At 49.8% G+C, this 14,612-nt stretch overlaps 2 pseudogenes; both read right to left on the bottom strand.

Moving 5' to 3' along the window:
• Window positions 1–3,093: 3,093 nt before the first annotated feature.
• LOC132357782 (melanoma-associated antigen 10-like) lies at window positions 3,094–3,881 on the bottom strand (annotated as a pseudogene).
• Window positions 3,882–9,256: 5,375 nt separating this feature from the next.
• LOC132357228 (homeobox protein Hox-D1-like) lies at window positions 9,257–12,597 on the bottom strand (annotated as a pseudogene).
• Between the last annotated feature and the right edge of the window lie 2,015 nt (window positions 12,598–14,612).

The following is a 14,612-nucleotide window of genomic DNA, read 5'->3' as shown; positions in this document are numbered from 1 at the left end:
CATCCCTTTGGGGGTTAGAATTTAACAGGTGAATGAGGGGGAGAGGTTTACAAATATTCAGTCCATAGCACTGTCTGTCCATCTATTTTTGCTCCTATGTTCCCTTTTTCCTGTCTGAAATAATCAACTTTTTCAGTTACATTTTAACTTATCTACTGCCTTTTTAGGCAATTATCACTTTTCGCTAAAACTTTACAACTCACCTATGAAATGGAAGAGAAACCCTCACCGTGTCTGGGTCTGCAAAGTGCCTACCCTCCCCTCTCACTGGAGAGGTGTCCCGTGGGTGCTGAGCAGGAATCCGACTCTGGACCCCCGCCCTCACCCCCAGCAGCCCTTTCCCTCCATTGCCCACAGCAGAGGCCAGACTCAGCTGAAACTTTCAGGGAAATTTATTAACCAAAAACATTGACCGAAACCATTGAACAGAGGGCATGATAACACAGAGAGGAACTTCTAACGGCCACTGGACCCCACGGGTCCCAGCCCCCCCCCAGGGTCCCCAACAATGTGCCTCTGCTACACCCCACCCGGCGGCCCTCCATCCCCCCACAGTCTCCCTTCCTGAGGGCCCCACGGGTGGCCTCTAGCCAGGACGATGGGTGCTGGCAATGCCTGCTCCCTGCAGGGAAGCCCCTCCCCCTCTGGCCCACATGCCCGGGGCCTGGCCCTGCCCTATGGTGGGCACAGGACAGTCCCACAGCAGGGCACGCACCACTGAGCCGACGACGTGGTGTCCCTAGGAACAACCGGGTGGGCATTAATTGTACTGCTAATTACTTTCACCTTTCCAAGTAAATTCCTATTGCAGTGCTGTGTTATCTAGGTTGGGATCACAAACTATGAGGGAATGTTTCCAAATTGATTTTACAAATACCAAAATTCAGCCTTGTATCAGATAAGTACAAATATATGTGATCAATACCATTCACAAACTTAGAAACTGAAGCTTATTAAATATTATGATTACTATACAGAAATCAGTTGCATTTGTATACACTAACAACAAAGTATCAGAAAGAGAAATTAAGGAAACTATCTCATTTACCATTGCATCAAAAGGATAGAATACCTAGGAATAAACCTACCTAAGGAGGCAAAAGACCTGTACACTGAAAACTATGACAGTAATGAAAGAAACTGAAGACAACACAAACAGATGGAAAGATAACATTGCATTCTTGAATTAGAAGCATCAGTATTGTTAAAATGACCATACTACTCAAGTCAACCTACAGAACTGCAATCAATGCAATTCCTATGAAAATACCCTTGGCATTTTTCAGAGAACTTGAACAAATAATTTAAAATTTTCTACAGAAACACAAAAGACTCTGAAGAGCCAAAACAATCTTGAGAAAGAACAACAGAGCTGGAGGAATCATGCTCCCTGACTTCACACTACAGTATAAAGCTACAGTAATCAAAACAGTATGGTACTGGCACAGAAACAGACAAATAGATCAATGGAACAGGATAGAAAGCAAAGAAATAAACGCACGCACCTATGGTCAATTAATCTACAACAAAGGAGGCAGGAATACAGTATACACTGGAGAAAAGACAGTCTCTTCAATAAGTGGTGCTGAGAGAACTGAACAGCTACATGTAAAAGAATGAAATTAGACCATTGTCTAACAGCATATACAAAAATAAACGCAAAATAGGGTAAAGGCCAAAATGTAAGACCGGATACTATAAAACTCCTAGAGGGAAACATAGGCAGAACACTCTTTGACATAAATCGCAGCAATATTTTTTTGGATCTATCTCCTAAGGAAAAGAAGTAAAAGCAAAAATAAACAAATGGGACCTAACTAAACTTAAAAGCTTTTTTGCACAACAAAGGAAACCACTGACAAAACTAAAAGACAACCTATTGAATGGGAGAAAATATTTGCAGCTGAAGTGACTGACAAAGGATTAATATCCAACGTATATAAACAGCTCATACAACTCAACATCAAGAAAACAAACAACCCGATTAAAAACATGGGCAGAAGAACTGAATAGACATTTTTTTCAAGGAGAAAATGCAGATGGCCAACAGGCACATGAAATGATCCTCCACATCGCTAATCATCAGGCAACTGCAAATCAAATCCACAAAGAGATATCACCTCACACCTAGTCAGAATGGCTATCATCAAAAAGAACACAAATAACAAATGTAGGCAAGGATGTGGAGAAAAGGGAACCCTTGTACGCTGTTGGGAGAATGTAGATTGGTGCAGCCACTGGGGAAAACAGCATGGAGGTTTCTCAAAAAACTAATAACAGAACTACCATATGACCCTGCAATTCCACTCCTGGGTATATATCCCCCCAAAACCCCACTAATTCAAAAAGATCCATGCACCCCAATGCTCATAGAAGCATTATTTACAATTGCAAAGATATGGAAGCTACCTAAGTGTCCATCGACAGATGAATAGATAAAGAACAGGTACTATATATGTACAATGGGCTACTACTCAGCCATAAAAAAGGAACAAACTTTTGCCTTTTGCAGCAACATGGATGGACTTGGAGGGCGATATGCTAAGTGAAATAAGTCAGACAGAGAACGACAAATACTGCACGATATCACTCATATGTGGAATCTAAAAAATACAACAAACTAGTGACTATAACAAAAAAGAAGCAGACTCAAACATACAGAGAACAAACTAGTGGTTATCAGTAGGGATGAGGGAGGGGCACTACAGGGATGGAGGAGTGGGTATAAGACAGGCTACAAGGATGTATTGTACCACATGGGGAATAGAGCCAATATTTGGTAATAACTGTAAATTGAATGTAACCTTTAAAAATTGTATAAAAAATAAAAAGTATTGGCATTTAAAAAATCTTCTATGAAAAAGAACAACATTTGAAAAATCACTAAAGGAAACAGATGAATTTCCATGTCATCATAGAGAACAGGAAAACAAAGTTCTACACACCGGGTTCCCCCAACTCGCCCGGGCCCTCACTACTGAGAAGGCTAACCGCTCCCTCTTCAAACTCAGAGGGAAGGATCAGCCTCCCTTCCTGCCCCACGGGAGAAGCTGCTGGACGTGGGCCTGCAAGGAGCCTGGCTGCTGCTCTGGCTCAGGCCCCCTCTTCCTCATCGCTCACAGCCTCTGCAGACGTGGGACCCACGGTACTGACCCTGAGCAGATGCTCCAGGACCTGCCACTTGCTGGTCTCCGCGTGGGCCCGTGGACCCCACAGGAACTCGTAGCGGGCGGGGTCACAGTGGGGCACCTGCCGGTACTCCAGGTAGCCCTCCTGCACCCACACTTTGGTCAGGAGCTCCCTGGGCTCCCCATAGATGTAGTGCTCCCTCCCGGCACACACACCCACCTTGCTAAGTGCTCCCCACACCTCCTCCTCTGGGGCAACAAAGTCGTCCTCCAGGAGGATCAGGCCCAGGAGCAACACCAGGAGGCCGGGCTTGGGCATGCTCGGCCCGTCACTCAGCATCCCATCCTAGGCGAGGCCCAGGGCGGGGACCAGGACATAGGAGTGATTGCTGGGGTCCACTTCCTTGACGTGGAGGCCGAGGACCAGCTGCGAGTGCACGCAGAGGCTCGCCTGAAGACCACGGGGAAGTGGTCCTGGTAATCTTTGAGGATGGTCAGCATTTCTGCCTCTGTGGTAGTCTCCTTTGTGCGATACTTGGGCAGCAGGAACCCTACCAGGTCAGCCATCAGCACAGTAAGTGCCTCCTGGGGCAAGGACTCCGCACAGGCGGAGAAGGAGGGGGCGATGGGGGAGGAGGAGGACGAGGGGGATGCGGCCTCCTCGCCCGCAGCCCCGAACAGCTGCGCCTCCACCGGGCCCTGGGCCTGGACTGGGGCCTGAAGATCTGCCTCAGGCTGGCGCAGCTCACTCATCTCGACCAGGGGCCTGATGACTGGGGTCGGGCCGCCGACGGGAGTCTGGGCAGGGGTGACAGGTGGGGACCACGGACCTGGGGGAGAAAGGGGATGTGAGTAGCCTCGGCGGAGAAACGCACCCTGGGCAGCTCTGACGAAGGCCACTTACAGGGCTCGTCTGGAGGGGTGCCCTCGGGCATCACAGGGGCGCTCCTCCTGGGCGGCCTGTCCCCTGCCAACCTGAAGAAGGAAGAGACGTGGCCCTTCAGGGTGCAGCCAGCAGGTACCGACCGGGGCTGAGAGGGGTGTGGGGAGGTGCGGTGACTTGGGCCTTGTGGGGTCCCCTCTGTTCTGGGAGGGGGAGCCCCTGGGTACAGACTCAGGGCACACAACTCAACTTGACTCCTGGCACTGCTTGGGCCCACGCACTGCAACTAGAGAAGCCCACGCACCGCAACGAAAGATCCCGCATGCCGTGGGACCTGACGCAGCCAAATAAATAAATAAATATTTTTTAAAAAACCTAAAAATTGAACTGCCATACGACCCAGCAATTCCAATCCTGGGTATATGTCTGAAAAAAACAAAAACACTGATACATGCACCCCAATGTTCACAGCAGCATTATTTACAACTGCCAAGATATGGAATCAACCTAAGTATCCACCTACAGATGAATGGATAAAGAAGATGTGGTTTAAACACCACACTCACACACACAATGGAATACTACACAGCCATAAAAAAGAATGACATTTTGCCATTTGCAGCAACATGGATGGACTTGGAGGGCATTATGCTAAGTGAAATGAGTCAGAGAAAGACAAATACTGTGTTATCTCACTTATATGTAGAATCTAAAAAATACAACAAACTAGTGAATATAACATAAAAGAAGCAGATTCACATATATAGAGAACAAACTAGTGGTTACCAGTGGGGAGAGGGAAGGGGGAAGGGGCACGATAGGCGTAGGGTATTAAGAGGTACAAACTACTATGTATAAAATAAGCTACAAGGATATATTGTAAAACAAGGGGAATATAGCCAATATTTTATAATAACTGTGAATGGAGTATAACCTTTAAAAATTGTAAATCACTATATTGTATGCCTGTAACACATAATATTGTATAGCAACAATACTTCAATTAAAAAAATGAGTTTTCTGAATTGGTTTTGGGCTTCTAGAATTAGCTCTCTAATCTGATCCGAACTAAAGCTGCTAATGACTCTATTTGTAGTAAAGACAGCATTGATAGTCCATGGCCATAGAAATATGCATAATATCTCCTCTGGATACTCCTAATCAACCACTTGTAAGAAGTGCTGAGGACTTCCCTGGTGGTGCCGTGGTTAAGAATCTGCCTGCCAATGCAGGGGACACTGGATTGAGCCGTAGTCCGGGAAGATCCCACATGCCGCAGAGCAACTAAGCCCGTGCGCCACAACTACTGAGCCTGCGCTCCACAGCCCGCGAGCCACAGCTACTGAGCCCGCGTGCCACAACTACTGAAGCCTGTGTGCCTAGAGCCCGTGCTCCGCAACAAGAAAAGCCACCGCAGTGAAAAGCCCACACACTGAAACCAAGAGCAGCCCCCGCTCGCCACCACTAGAGAAAGCCCGTGCACAGCAACGAAGACCCAACGCAGCCATAAATAAATAAATAAATAATAAATAAAATATCAGTGGCTCCCATGGGACGTAGACGGGTTCCCTTGGCCTGCATTCCAGGCCCGGCCTGGCGTGGCTCCTGAAAACATTGCTGCCTTGATGTTTTCTTCCTCTCATCCTATCCCCCAACATGGGCAGATGTCTAACCAAGGGCCTGGCTCAGAGAAAGAGCTCGTAAAACGGTAGCCTACTCACATTTCATGAGGCTCCACTTGTAGGCTTGGTTTCTGCAGGGGCCACTTGGCTTGGTTCTCCCTTGTTGAAGCTATCTGTCCCCACGGATGGGGTCTACACAAAGCCCACGGCCTATTGACCAGAATATGTGTGAAAGTCACCTTGTATAGACAAACAGATCCCTGCCTGACTATGCAGACCAGAGCTGCCTCTGCCCTCCCCCGCTCCTAACTCAGCTTACAGAACAGCCTCTGAACAAATTACAACCGCATGTTCAAGCCTTGGGGTTTGAGACGGATTATGGAGTTTTTCTTTCTTCTAATGCCTCCTCAAGAATGAACTCATGTCCTGCAGCACTGAACAGGGGATTTGAATCCCTAAGGCAGGCCAGTGAGGTCAGAACCTCAACCTACCTGCACAGGTGTTATTTGCCAGACAGTGTTGATCCGAGGCTGGCCTCCCCCACCTGTCTGCTGGTGCCTGTTCAGGGAAGGTAACAAACATGGTGGGTGATGGGGAACCCACATGCTTAGGGCGCTGATATCACTCTTGACGCCGCAGCTGACAATCGGCAGATGCCTCGCACTGGCCTTTGGAATACCTGCCCTTTTGCTACTTCCCTTCAGCCTGAACAGCAAGCATTATGGAAAGCCACATCACTGAGAATTCTGCTGCCCTGTCACGAACTGGAAGTCGTAAGTGAGTTGCAGCTGTATCAGAGACAAGCAAACGACTAAAGCAGTGAGTTGTGATTTCTTCATATCCTTCCAAAAGTTGTCTTTTTAAAAGTTATATCACTTCTATAGGTGTTACTGGTAAGAGTTCAAGCAGAGAGAACCTGTAGCGTGTACGTGTGCGTGAATGTGTATATACATCTACTCCCAAGCCCTACCTAACGTCTGAATCCCCCTCTAAGAAAACCACTGAATAGAAATTACCCATCACATCCATCTCCAGAAAGACAAAAGCTGTTCTCTGGAGGCACGCCCCCAAGCTCAAATATTTAAAGGTGGATCCATGTTGGAACAAGTATCAGTACTACCTTCTTTTTTCCCCCCTAACTTTTTAGTTCATTCCTTTTAAATGGTTGAATAATAGGTCATTGTATAGATATACAGCATTTTTACTATTCATCCACTGTTGTACATTTGGGTTTATATTGGTATAGATTGGTACGTTGAGAGATATATATATCAGGCGTGAGCGACAGAATACCTGAAGATTAGATCAGAAAAGTCATGGAGGACCAGAATCACCTAGCCTTTCCTTCCCGATGTAGTCCCTAAGGGCCCTTCCAGCTCCAACATCACATGCATCCAAAAGCAAAGGTGGAAGGGAAGATGGAAGGAGCAGTTCACATTACGTTATAAATGAAACAAAACGTAAGTGTGGACAAATCCACCAGCATGCCTTCTGTTTCCTTCAGTTCCTCCACCAGCCTGACATCTCCCAGGAAACTGGGTCACCGCGTATTGGCCACCTCCAGTGTGCCAGGCAGCGTGGCAGTCCTTGACGTGATTCAGGAATTAAACACCATGGTGAGGCCTGAAAGGTTTCTTAAGATGACAGCTTTAATTTATTCACAACTAATTTGAAAGTAACTGGTTTGGGGTCCCTAGAACAGAAGTGGCATTACTTACAACAGCTGTTTCTCTGAGAGCGTCACAGGAAGCTGCCCGTCTGACTCTTCTCACTGGTACTCCTTCCCTGCAGGGGACTGCCTTTGCAGGTGCTGGGTTATGTTGTCTACCCTGGGCTACTGACAGCCAGTGCCAGAAAGCAACATGCATCCTCAGGCGCCAGGGAAGCAGATGTATGGGAAAACCCAGAGCTGGGCTCAGAAGAGCAGAGAAATGATGGAACTATGTAGAAGCTGGTCGCAAATAGGAGTACTCCTGTTGATGTGACTTTTCCACTCCGGCCAAGGCTCCCAGTTACCTCTCAAATAACAGCACGATGAGTCGGACGCGCAGCAAAAACACATGCCCTGTCCTGCCTGATTCATACATCATGGAAGGGTGGCGGAAAGATGTAAATGAGTATGTGGGGCTGAGCAGCAGACGTCAGGATGTTGATCTACTTACTTATCTAAATGAGAAGAGGCTAAGGAATAGCAAAGGACTGGTTTCAAATTGTTACTGTGACCCCTGTGATCTGAAATGGCAGCACAAGTGAGTGGAAGAATGAAATGCAAGTTAATACCCTGCAGTTTGGCTGTTGGAGGCTTAAGTCATGGGAAGGGAGACCATCCATGTGTTCTGTCAAAAACTCCAGAAACAGCGCTCCCCAACTACCACTATTTGCCTTGGGCTCAATCAAAAGCCAGAATCTCAAGCCTACTGTGCCCTGTTGCTTGTTTTAGCAGATGAGATCATCTCCGTGATCCACTGTGTAAACTGCAATGTGCTGGTAAGCAGTTACCATTGTTATTATGATAACAATATTTATGCATGCCACAGTAAGCCACTGGAGCCATTTAGTACATTCAGGATGTTAAGGGGCTTCACCAGAATCGGCCACTGGGTAGCTGCAGAGAAAGTAAGAACGCTCGACAGAAGCAACTGTGCCCTCCGGAGCGTCGGAGGACCTGAGGGCTTCCGGGCCTCCATCAAGGATGAGGATGACCACACGCCATGTACTGCAGGGGGCTGAGTGTTTCAAATGCATCACAGCTCTATGGAGTACAGGTTCTAGCCCTGTTTTACAAACTTTCCCAGTTCAGTCAGTTTAATGAGCTGACTGACGTAATCCAGTGTCTGGTGAGGTGAGGATCTGCTGATTTAATAAGCAGTCACTTGGCATTTACTATGTGCCAGGCACTGTTGTATGTGCTTTACAGATATTACCTGGTTTTGTCCTCGTAACTGCCCCGTGAGGTAGGTGCTATTGCTGCCCACAGTTTACAGATGAGGGAACTGAGGCACAGAGAGGTCAGAAGCTTACACAAGATCACACAGCCAGGAAGTGGCAGAGTCAGGATTCGAATCCGGGCTGGCTGGATTCACAGCCCCTGCTCACAGCCATGTACTTTGCTGCCTCCTTTAAACCTAAGCCTGGCTAAATATTCTCACTCAGAAACAAACACTTTTTTTTTTTTTTGTAGCACATTCTGTAATTTTTATTACAAAAAGAAGTTCAAACCCTTTATATGGTATGACATTAAATGTCACCTATGAGTTCATTGCAAGCAAACCTCTCAAAAAACGTACATACTATATATATTTACATTCAAGTTTGAGTAGCCGGTGTCAAGGTATAGTTCAGGATCTCTACCCACTCTGTGGATTTGTTCAGCTACTAACTAAACAGCGACTGTATCTTCACTCGGGCACATGGAGAGGTAGAACCTGCTTTTTAAAGAAAACGAACAAACAAACAAACAAAAAACCTGTAGCGCAAACATGAAGATCATTGTTGAAGCAGCTCATACATCAAGGAGGCCCTGACTGTAGCCACCTTTGGTCATCTCAAGACTACGTGGAGTCTCGTCTTTTAAATTAAAACCAGATGAAACTTTGGGTAGACGCTCTTCTGAGCACATCAGGCGGTTGGTTGGGAGAGCTCAGCACCGAGAACTGCACACGACTAAGTTAGGCAACATGGCAGCAGGGCTAGGCTGGCGGCTGGGCACCTTTTCCCTGATAAGACACAGTTAATACACACATCAGTGGCTTTAGAGACTGCAAATGAACACCCATCTGTACACCCTCAGCTCCGAACTCAGAGCCACCAAGATACTTCCTCTCCCAAGCGAACCCTCCATTATTTCTGCCAGGCCCGCCTCCACCCCAAATGGAGCTAACAAGTCCAGATAGGGGTGGGGTGGCCTGTGGGTTCTGCAGGCCACGGTTCCTCAGCCTCGTGACTGAAGCTCATGAAGGTGCTTGGGCCTGAAAAGGCTCCCCGGGTTCTGGCCGGACGTAGCGGGGCTCGTTCCGGAGAGGGGAAGTTGCAGGGAAGTCACGGTGGTGGCCGAGGGCAGAAGCCCTTCTCGTCTCGTCCCCTTTTCTTCCGTTTCATCCTGCGGTTCTGGAACCGGATTTTGACTTGGGTGTCGCGCAGCTGCAACGAGCTGGCTACCTGGATGCGCCGGGCCCGAGTTAAGTACTTACGGAGATGAGACCCCTTCTCGAGTTCTGCTGGTTGCTGGGTGCTGAAGTCCGTGCGGATCGCGCTGGGGGCGCTGGCGAGTCTGCTTTTCTTCGGGGGAGGCGTTCCCCTTCACTGCCGTCCACTCGAACGTGCTGAAGGCGGCGGGGAGGCCGCGGGGCGGGGGCGCGGACTTGGGGCAGGCGCCGCGGGCGCGGGACGCGGTCTGGAAGGCCCCGGAGTGGCCCTCGGCCGGCTCTTTGAGACCCGCCGGGAAGGGGGCGGCCCCGCCGAAGGCCCCGCGCAGTCCGCCCGGCTGCTGAGGAGGAAGGAGCCGCCGCCCGGGAAGACGGCCGAGGCGGCGTAGCGGACGTGCGCCCCGCCGTCGCCGGCCGGCCGCCCGCGCGCGCGCGCGCGCCGGAAGCCGTACGCGGGCCCGGGCCCCGGGGGACCGCAGTCCGCGCCCCCAGCCGCGGCAGGTGCGGCGCCCGGCTCCTCGTCGGTCCCCTCCGCGGGGGCACGGCGCGTACGCGGCCGGGGGCGGCGCGGGAGGCCGCGCCGGAGCGGCCGGGGGCAGGCGGCTCACGAAGGCGCCGTCGCCGCTGCCCAGGGGCAAGGCCGGCTGCGGGACCACTGGCCGGGCGTCGGCGCGGCAGAACTTGGGCGCGAAGCTCAGCACGTCGCCGCCGCCCCTGCCGCTGCCGCGCGCCACGTAGCGCAGGTAGGAGCTCAGGGTTCCGGCCCACCCACCTGAGCGCGGCGGCCGGGCCCCGGTGAGGGGCCCGCAGGACCGCCGGGGTCTGCGCCGCTCCGCCCTCCCTCTCTAGCCGAGCTGCCCTCACTGAGCCACGGGCAGGAACAAGCACATTTGTAATGATCAGTGTTTGTTGTCTGTGTGCCTTGACACTTCTGGAAGCCTGCAGAAGGAACTCTGTTGTGTGCCCGCACCTCCTATGAGATGGTGAGCTGCAGAGTTCACACGTCATGCTCCGTGGTCCTGGTGCCCATCATGGGCCTTGGCACCCAGCAGAAGGTCGGAAAGTGCCTCACAGCCCACGCGATCTGGTTGCATCAACTTTATTTGGCCTCCCACACGTGTAACACGTCAACACGACCATAAACACAAAGCAGGAGCAGTAACCCGAGTACACCTCTCTAAACGTCTTTAGAAGAGGTGCCTGATCCTCACGCAGCCAACGTAGACAGAACCGTTTTAGCCCACGTGTAACTTGAAAACATCACATCTTTCGTGAAAACCAGATCCGTGCTGTGAAAGAAGCAAATGATGGCAAGAGAGAGCTCCTCACAGACTGAGCAAGTTGAGACACTGTCCTCCAAGCGGTGGAGGGACGGAGGTGGCACTTAGGAAGAAATGACCAACCAGGCGCAAGAGGAAGGCAAGTTAAGCTTGGGGTTGGCGGTGGGGTGGAATGCGCTACAATATCCCGATGCTTACAGAAGTGTGAGATGGAGCCCCTTCCTAAAATATCCCCCAGCAAACCCAAATGCTTACACATCCAGTTGCTTTAAATGTGGTCCGAATGAGCTGAGTTTTACCCTTTAGAGCCTGCCTTCTTTGCCTACCCTGCAAAACTGTACCCCAAGCCTGCTGGGCGTAGATAGGATAACCCTGAGGCTATAAGACTCCAAGCCACTGCTGCCTTTTGGAGCTCTCCGACCCAAAGACTCCCACTGTGCCGAGAGGTGGCCTCACTCTCTGATCCCTCCTCTCCTCTGGGACTTCCCTTGCGTCTTGCCCTTCTGGGTGGTGAGCCTTTGCCGTTATCTCTGCAAGGTCTCTCGCTGTGAGGGACTTCCCTTCACATGCCATCCTGTCGAAGTACTGCCCATATAAAGCTTGTCTTATGCTGCTGCCATGTTATGGTCATAACCAGCCCCCAGATCCTCAAACTCACAAACACTTCGGTATGAAAGGGTCTAGAATCAGCTTTAAAAGGAACATACACCAGATTGTTAGTTGTGGTCGTTGCTGAAGACGGGGCTGAATTGTGAAGAAACTCTGTAAAGGGAGAACTATGATTTGTCTGAAGTTTTCGGATTTTTTTCAGCAAGAGTGCGTGCACTGTTACCATTCTACTTACAATACTTGAGTAACTCTAACAGAAAGAGTAGCTGTGTGTGAGTCAGCTCAAGTAACTGTGAGTTGACACAACAGGGAAAACCTGAAATTTGAATGGCTTAACACAATACAAGTTTATTTCTGGTGCACATAAGCTCTGACTTTTTTTGCTAGGGGCTCTCTGCTCTCAGGGGGCCCAAGTTTCCAGGCTGTTTCCTTTTTGGAGTTCCACCACAGGATTGCCACGTTTGCTGCTGAGCGAACGAAAGCACAGAAATGGCCCGTTGGCTCTGGATGTGACTAGTAATGCTTCCACTCATATCCCGATGGCAACGGCTGGTCACTTGACCCTTCCTGACTACACGTGGACTGGCCATGTAGCATCCCCTGTGTCCAGGATGGGGGAAAGGAAGACAAGATATGGACGAGCACTGGTAGTCTCTCCCATACAGTGTGACTTAGTAGGTGCTTACTTAAGCGTGACCGTTATAATTTGTTAGGACAACAAGCTTCTTCATTTCTTGGAGGGGTTTCTGAGAAGGCCAGATCTGCCTTGCTACCCTCCAAATATTTAAGTGCCTCCTGTATGACAGATGTTTTCACACACAGTATCACATCTCATTTTAAGAGGATCACATAAATATCAGCCGGGTGGATTTGCGCTTCACCACACAGTAGCTTTCTGCACTTACTTCCCTTTGCAGTACTGTCTATCATGCTGACTGTAATGTCAGTTGGCTGGGAATGGTCTCCTTCCTTTTGACGCAAAGGTAAAATCTTGACCTGGGAGTCTCAGCGGCCTCCACAGGGCGGAACGTACCTGAGCACCTGCACAGCTGCCCTCGGGCACCCTGACAGCCACGACCTTCCTGTGGGGCAGGGACCAGACAAGAGGCCATGGAAGGATGGTTAATTCTTTTTTCTTTTAAAAGCTGAGCTACCAAGGAACTGTGTTTCACCTCCTCGGAGGATCCCACGGTTTTCAAGAGTTCAACCTTAGTAGACGTTGGCTCCGCAGTGGCTTCCGTGGTCCTTCCTCATGTACCATTTAGGAGGGAGGCTTTGGGTGACCTAGGTAAGCTCATGCATCTGTGCATGGGTTCAGTGGCCAGTTTCAAAGAAGGCACCCCATTAAAATCCTGCTGCAAATGTCAGGGAGGTTTCAAAAACCCTCTCTCTCAATTCAGGGCTGTCTCCAAAGAACCAGTCGATTACGTGGCAAATCAGACTACTCACAAACCCAATTGCAGAACATTTTGAGAAAGCGTTGGAGTTGCCCAGAAGGATTACCAGGTGTCTAAAGGTTATTATCCGAAGTCAAAGGGACTGTCGGTGTCAGAGGGGTTCCGGAGTGAGGGATGGGAGAGTCGGAGGATTCTTCTGCAGGGACTAGGAATGCTCTGTGTCGGGGGAGGGCAGGAGACCCTGTGCAGCCCTCAGAAGGGGCAGCAGGTGGTCAGCAGGTTCAGGTTCCGGAGCCTGACAGGAGGGCACGTGGGGGAAGAGCCGGGGCCGGGTGCTGTCACAGGGGAAGGTGCTGGGGCTGGACAGACATGCCGGAACCTCAGCCCGCAAAGACCCTGGGACTCGGGCGGGAGGACCCCAGGTTAATAAAGCTCACAGGCAGCACTGAGGTCGTCTTTGATTCTCGTTGTCGCCTTTCTTGGGCCTGCTTTCTGTCAACTGAAAGACACCGTGTAGCACCGAGAAGAGCAATGGGTCGCCAGTCAGGAGGTCGGCCACGGGCCGGGGGTGGGTGGGCGCAGCGTGGGCTCGAGAGGAAGTCAGACCAGGGCTCTGGTCCCCACCCCGTCACTTAGCAGCACGTGACCCTGGGGAGATTCCCAAGCCCCGTGGCCTCAGGTTCTTCACCTGTGAAGCGAGTGGGTGTGACGAGCCGTGTCTTGTAGGGGCTGCAGGGATGCGCGTGAGCTTCGTGAAGCAGCTCACAGGACCTGGCGTCTGTGGGAACGTTGACGACGGGCAGTTATTTCTCATATTGTTTGGATCACAGACCCTTCCCCTCTCTCCTCTGGGATTTTACTTTTATTGTCCTGTTCAACACAGTCTTGAGTCTCCTCCAGAGGTTTCTCACGTTCTGTTGTTTAGCTTTGGTTGTTGATACTGTGTTTTTCATTAGTTTCATTTTTCCCTTCTCTAGTTTGCGAGGGTTGGTTCTGGGAGCAGAAGACAGCAGTCTACACTTCATCGCCATCGTGGCAGCTACAGGTAAGGCCCTAAACCTGTAAATAATTTAAGCAGACTTGACACCTTTACAACAGTCTGTTCCCCAGAAATGAATGTGATATACTGCTTGATTTATTTGCGACTTTTTTTTTTTTTAACCTGAATCTATCAGTAAATTTATACTGATGAGTAGCCTGTACTGTATAGTAGCGTCCATTAAGATCTTATATACTTTTGTTAGGCTTCTTCTTAGGTAATTTTTGGATTTTGTCGCTGTTGCGAATGGGGTAGTTTCTATTATATCTTCTGAATAGTTGGTGCTTTTTGTGTGTGTGTGGCAAGGCTCTTGGTTGTGATCTTCCATACAATATTTCTCTGGTCTCTTATTAACTCGAGTATTCCATGTACCGATTTCTTTGAATTCTCTAGGTAGATGACCATATTGTCCCAAAATATTATCTCTTTTTCAATATTCATACTTCTCATTTACTTTGATATGCATAGTTCTGACTGTGTGTTCCAGTGAACTTTTGCATTGTAGAGGG

This window comes from Balaenoptera ricei, chromosome X, assembly GCF_028023285.1.
Source record: "Balaenoptera ricei isolate mBalRic1 chromosome X, mBalRic1.hap2, whole genome shotgun sequence".
NCBI classification, from domain to species: domain Eukaryota; kingdom Metazoa; phylum Chordata; class Mammalia; order Artiodactyla; family Balaenopteridae; genus Balaenoptera; species Balaenoptera ricei.
This window is presented reverse-complemented; position numbering and strand designations above follow the sequence as displayed.